Source organism: Athene cunicularia, assembly GCF_003259725.1.
Source record: "Athene cunicularia isolate RWA chromosome 24 unlocalized genomic scaffold, athCun1 chr24_part1, whole genome shotgun sequence".
NCBI classification, from domain to species: domain Eukaryota; kingdom Metazoa; phylum Chordata; class Aves; order Strigiformes; family Strigidae; genus Athene; species Athene cunicularia.
The window spans coordinates 1,951,268-1,958,013 of NW_020799132.1; the positions used below are offsets into that span (position 1 = coordinate 1,951,268).

A 6,746-nucleotide genomic window follows, 5' to 3' on the forward strand; every position below is an offset into this window, starting at 1 on the left:
GGCTATATAAAGGGGGTGGGGGTGGTGGTAGCAATCTGGCCTGAGAGATGCTGGGGGGCTTGGGGGCTCTTTGGCTCCAGCAGGGAAAAACCTTGGCCTGGGTGGCCTCCTGGTGTGGAGGGCTGGTAGCCCATTCCCCTCCACCCTGAGGTGCCAGGGTGGGGCCTGCATCCATGGTCTCATCCAAGGGCAGAGCAGGACCGGGCAGTGGGTTCGGGCCTTCTGCTCCTTCCCGCTGTCTGAGGTGTTCCCATCCCCCGAGGGCCCCAAGGAAAGGGCAAGGCCTGTGGCGTGAGCAGAAGCGGCTTCTGCAAGTGGTGTTTGCCCCTGCTCTGCTAGCGTTGGTCGTTGGGGTGGTAGTTGCCTCTGCCAAATGTGCCAGTTCTTGCCCCGAGAGACAGTTATAGCATGTGGCTGATCTTGTGGAACTCTTGCTACTTAGGTTTTGGTGTTGAGTTGCTGAGTCCCCCCTCCTGTGCCACAGTCTTTCAGACCTGCCACCCTAAAGGAGCAGTTCACCTGTTAATAGGGTTATTTTCCCCTGTACAAGACATCTCAAGTTATGCATGGTTATATCTTGCCTCTCAGCTGCTCATTGCAGGTCCTCAAAGGGACCTTGCAGGGCTCTGTAGATCAGAGTTAAAAACCTGGTTTAGGCTACTGAGCTTCATAGTCCTGAGAGTGAAATGGTGTATGTTTGTGGTGTGCTTTTTGGTATCTGTGCACCAGCCAATAGTCTATTACTGATGCATTCATGGTTCTTGCAGGCCTTGAATGAACAAGCACAAAGCTGAGTGTAAGATGCAAATCAATGTTTCAGAGTTTCAGTGGGAATAGAGACTATACTGAACTTTAGCTTCTATTTTTAATAATTGAATTTCTTTTTTTTCTTTCTATTGGTTAAGTTAGAAGATGAAATGTGAATGAATCATCAGCTGATTTTACAAGAGGTTTCTTTGCATCTTTTGCAGAAATATAATGATGGGCAGTCTCAAATCTTCTAATGCCTTCGTTTCTAGAAAAAAAAAAAAAAAGAGGGAGTATTTCTTTAGTCCTTAAAGGGAAAACTTCTCTCCTGAATTGTGATGCTTTTTGGTATTTTGCTATATGCATGCTTCTCTTGTGCGTTAGGCATTTGAAACGAAGACGGCTTTATTACCTTGGTTATAGGATGAGATGTTGTTGTTATTATCTGATGGAATAATTGATGATTTGTTGTTAGAGAGAAATGGGCATGTGATGTTGCTTGGCTCTCCTCTGGCACCCTTACTACTAACCTGCAAAGAAAATCCCTGGATGAGCTCTCTGATGGTAATTTGCTCTGCAGTCAGCAGCTACTTTGAGTGTGTTTCTGACCACCTGCAGCTGCTCTCAGCTGTGCAAACAGAATTTTAAGTGACTTATAAGTGTAGCTAATTACAGGGGCTGTCTTACTATTGTGAATTTTGTTTTGACTTAAACATGAGATCGGGTCTCTTTGTCACTTTTATTTCATGCTAGTAAAACACGCAGAAATAGAAGTTGTGTTGCAGCCCTTGACTGGCGTTATATGTTAAGTTCCCACCTGTTTTAATGGACAGGTAGCCTGATTTGTTCTCTGTGGTACCTGAGCTACTTCAGGGATTCTGCTATTCTGAAAGAGAGAGGTTTGATTATCTCCTGTGTTTTATGGTAGAAACAGTTCCAGCTATTTATCTGGTACTTTGTGAGAGAATACTTGCAACAAGTTGTCACTCTCTCACCTTCAGTGCTTGCTCACTGTCCCTGGGGGAAAAGCACTGTGACATGCAGAGGACTGGCCTTGAAGGTCGAAGAGATCTTTTCCAGCTCCTTGTTGCTTTGATGGGCGTGCCATAAGGATACAGATCGATTCATTATGCGCAGTTTGAGTAAAGAGTGATTTTGTGTTTGGCTGAGTATACAATTAAATAAATTGAAGCCATTTTTCCTTTCGTGGAAATAATCTGTGCTGCCCCAGCCCTATGTGTGATTTCCGTTTCTAACTCACCAAACATAAATATTGTGGTTATGTATTACCTGATTATTAGCAGTCAGCCAAAATGCGCCAGAGCCAGGGTTCCTTGAAACAATATGTGCTTTTGATGGATGGGAATGCAGAGGAGGAGACGGCAGTCGTGACTCAGTCCTCAATGAGGTTAGAAACCTTCTTGCTGCAATGAAAGCGTATTCCTGCCAAGGGATCTCAGGAAATGCACCGACTCTGCCTTCTAGGCAAGCTGGGGTAATTAACTTAAGTGTGGGATATAGCTTTTTGCAGACACATGTGATGTTCCTTTTGAGCATAATAAATCATTTTCGTATTAAAAGCTGGAGGAAGACCTGTAGTCGTAAAACCCCCTTTCGTAACAATCTTGCTGTCCTTGCATATGGTTGGCGGGGAGAAGAGTGGTCAGTGAGCTCAGTACTTAAAGGATTAAGCTAATAGCCCCTGCTATTATTGCTGCAGGGAACCCCAATCTATATGCAAGCCTATCTTACACCGGGGAGTAAATCACATTAGCCGTTTCATGCACCATTATTGTAAAGTGGATTCTGCAGTGGTTTTATGGCTCCCTGAGCAGGGAGGTGGACTTCTCCCCTTGCCCAGCTTTAATATTCCCCTGTTCTTATCCCAGGGAAGGGACAAAAATGAATGTTTGGCAGCTACTGGCTCAGCTGCTTTCTCAGCAGAATGTCCTTAATGAGACTTGGAGATGTTGCTGCAGATGAAGTCCCCAGAGTTTTTGTCTGTCTATCTTCTTGTGTAGTCGCAGCACTGAAAGAAATGGCCATTCCTTAACAGCAGGTGTGCCAAGAAAATATGGCTACTGCTGATCTTTTTTATTTTTTTTTCTATGAGTTTCAGAGCTGAGCTTTCCTTTGAAGCACCATAAGAATTCACTGTATTTGACTGGTGTCAACTCTTACACGGCAAATGCAAAATAGTGACTTTGCTGTTAGTGGAGGTTTTCCTCTTAAAGCACCATGGGCTCCCATTCCCTAGGTGTTAGGGGTCAGAGGGGTGCCTACGAGGTGACATGGCACGGGTGCTGTGGTGGCTGAGGGCGACGTGTCTTCTGCTGAGGACAGCAAGGCTAATGAGGGCTTTGCTGTTGGGTAGAGGCGTTTTTCCCCTGAGCAGTGTTTTCTCATCCTCTGGAGCGGTGTGCAGCGAGTGGGGAAAGCTGCTGATTTAATAATACAACTTCAGAGAAAACAACACACTGCAGGAACAGGAGAGAGGGGTTAGAGAGTATTTCGGTGGTCAAAAGGAGTTTTAAAGTACCATTTCCAAAAAGATGAAGAACTGGTCAGGCAGTGACACAAAGGCACTTTGCAGGCGTGAGGAGAAGCTTCACCGTTAATGAGATTTTTTTTAGATTGGATGTAAAAGGCAAGAACTAAAGAGGAAGGCAGAGGTCTCTGACACCAGCAGGTCCCCAGAGAGTGTTGAGAAAAGGAAGGTAAATGTGAATGGCAGACTGAAATGAACCTGTTTTGTTTGGAAGAGGTGGTTGATTTACTTGCACTTACCTGATGAGGCAGACAGCTGGATATTATGAGCGCATGGACACGTAGGAGAATGCTCATCCTGCCCTCCAACTCTAAATCCTCCTAGTTGTGGTTAGCACAAGGTTTTCCTAAGCATCACTGAGAGATAAGCGCAGCAGCACGCTCACGTCACTTCCGAACTCCGAGCGTGCTTCTACCAGTGGAAAATGTGGGCACGTCTGAGGGAGCTGAAGGGCAGCACCTATGGGTGCTGTCTCAGAGCTCCAGTAGACCCGAGTCAGAATGAGTTCTGTTCCGCTGGAGTGGATATTTTAAAGTAACTGGAGGTGCGTGGGTTCTTGATCCGCGTTGTGTCTTATATCTTATATTTAGCGACACGCTGCGTCCTGCCACTGACGTACAGGAGTGGTGCTGGGTTATATTTATACCTGTTACTGTTTCAGCTTGTGTCATCACCCAGCATGGACTGGGTGAGGCATGCCTGCTATTTTGGGGAGGAAAAGGCTGTCTTCACAATTACTGTAAATGGTTGAGCACCTCACGCATTGGCATCGCTTCTCACTCGTGCCCGCGACGCTTATCAGGTTGTACACAAACACCGGGCAGCGATAGTTTGGGTGATAGGTCTCAGAACGCGTGTGCATCCCCCTTGGGCTTTGAGGTGCTTGCCTCGGCATTTACCTTGTCTGAAAATATCTGATGTGTGTGAGATATGGGGGGGAAAACCAACAATTGCAAGGGATTATCCGTGCGCAAACAGTGCAGAGAGCAAGAAGAGACAAGCAGTGTTCCCTTGCATGCCAGCTGTTTGGCAATGCTTATGTCCAGAATTTGACATTTATTTCTGCTAAAGAAAACAACAAAGCTTCCAGCCAGATCCTTTGAGAAAATAAGTATTTTCTTTTACCTGTATTTCCCAAACTGGCTTCACTAACAGGCTTAGTGTGGAGGCCACACACCCTAACATACTCATCATGATTCTTCTGCAGCTAACTTGAAAAAATATTGTGGCTACGTGCTGAGGTGGACATCTGCCTCTTCCTCGTGCAGTGAGAGATCTCTGCTGAGAGAAGAACATAGGGAGATCATTAAAGTCTTGAGGCACCGTGGCTGTCAGCATCACAGCTGTAACAGATATTGAGGGGGGGATTTAAAGAAAATAAGATCATACAGGATTAATGAGGGAGAGCATCCTACAGAGGACTACTGAGCAAAGTTATTTCAGTCTTCTCTGTCATCAGTGCTAGAAAGCTTACTCAGGTGTTTGTCTTTCCTGGCAGTTTTGTTGTCAGTGATGCTGGACCAGATCTTGCCTTCCAGCTCCTGACCATAACTGCAGGTTTTGTTTCACTATTGGCTTTTGTACCAGCTGAATTTCGACTCTTGCTCCTGCCTCGGACCCTCTTCATTGCCTGGCCCTGGGACCTCGCTGGGATGTGGCCCATCTGCTCTTGCACTGCCGTCTCCCTCAGCACATCCCTGTTTCCAGGGAGACGTGCTTTTCTGTGTATTTTGGTGATGATAGAAGTGATGAGAATTCACGGAGCTCTGGTCTTTGATAGGAATGTGTACCAGAGGGGCAGATCCTGGGGTGTATTTTGAAGTACAGAAGTTGAAAGCATCAGCAAATCCTGCAGCTCCTAATATTGTCTGATTGTTATTGCTACACAATTGGCTGGGCTGAGCAGTATATTTTTTTTTAATTTCCGTGAAGAACAGCAGTAACAGTACCATTTATAGAAACTGCACCACCGAGCCACTGAATTTGGCTCAACCTTGCTTTTTTCCCTGAGGTTTGAGATAAGCACTAACCTTTAGAACCATGTCAAAACTTAGAATTACTGTCTTCTGCTTTCTTTACAACTTTTTGGTACTATTTTGTTGCAGATATGACCCTTAATGCCCAGTTTTGTCTATTAAAAACCTGTCTGAACCCTTTGGTCTCCTTTCCACTCAAATTCTAAGTTATTCATGCCAAAATGAGTCTGCAGGAGTGAGTCAGCATCTTCCTTCAGACCTTCAGTATCTGCTTGTGGGGAAGGTCAGCCAAAAATTATGCGACTTGTTGCACCATGTGGCATTAGCCGGAGCCGTGCCTTTCTCAATTCAATCACAGGTTAATTTAATTCCATTCTTATTAACAGTTTAATTAAAAAACCCAAACCAACCAAATTTGAAACCTCAAGCATTTATATTTATTTTCTAAGCAATTAGGTCATTGATTAAACTACCGGCTATTGTTAGTGCAATTACCTGAATTGGCTCTTGATTAATAGTGACAATCAAAAAGAGCTGTTTGTGATAAACCAGCCAAAGAATACCAACAGGGATAGTCATTTAATTTTACATAAAAGTTGTTGTTCTGATTATGTTACTGACATAAATGCTATCACATTTCACATAAACAGTCCTAGACATCTTGGTGATCACATACCTGATAAAATGAGCAATGGAATTCAGAGAAGGTGGTTGGATTAGGTCAGAGAAAATTCCCTCAATTAATCCTTAATAACATGGCAAGTAACTTTGAGATAGCTGGATGAAAGATATTATGGGAGGATGGATGATATTTATTTATCTATCAGCTTGTGTGTGCTGTGATATATAAATAAATAATATTTGTTCATAAATGGCCCTGGTTTTCAGCACTTGGAGACTAAGGCTGGTGTTTATCAGTCCCAATTGTTTGCTGCAGTTCATTTTTTCCTGCTAATGAGATCCCCTAGCTAAACCATTGCCTGCAGGTACATGTATTTCTTTTTCCCTTTCCTCCTCAGGGCTTTTTCTGGATGTTTTGTATCAAGTAATACTAATGGAAGTAGGATTTTTATTCCTTTATTCCCATAACCTAACGGTGTATGGGTCTCAGAGGAAGGCAGAACGGCTCCTCAGTCTCTGCTTGTGTGGGGGACCGTGTGGCACACGTGTACTGTGTGGCTCGGTATGAGACAGCAAATGTTAGGCTCTAGCCACCAACAGTGGCGTGAGTTACTGTCTAGCGATGCCCCAAAATATCTTTCCCACAGTTTTTCTTTGTATATGTGGAAGGAATATGATTTTTTTTTCCCCCCCACCGCACAGTTTGGTGATGTTAGCCTGAGACTTCTCTGTAGTATTGATTTATATGTTCTGGCCAGCACCAGCAGTACAGTCAGTGCTCGGGTCTGCAAAGCTTATTCCTCGCTGGCAAAATTGGCAGAAGGCAGAAAGTGCCTGCTGCCTCTTCCCCCCCC

General features: G+C 44.5%; 1 protein-coding gene across 1 annotated transcript in view; it reads left to right on the forward strand.

Annotated features, from left to right (window-relative positions):
- The first annotated feature begins 1,344 nt into the window (after positions 1 to 1,344).
- Positions 1,345 to 6,746, forward strand: part of PRDM10 (PR/SET domain 10) — a 41,293-nt gene continuing 35,891 nt past the window's right edge. The window contains exon 1 of the mRNA XM_026863781.1: positions 1,345 to 2,242. The gene's annotated coding sequence lies outside the window, so the exon portion shown is untranslated. The remainder of the gene's footprint in view (positions 2,243 to 6,746) is intronic.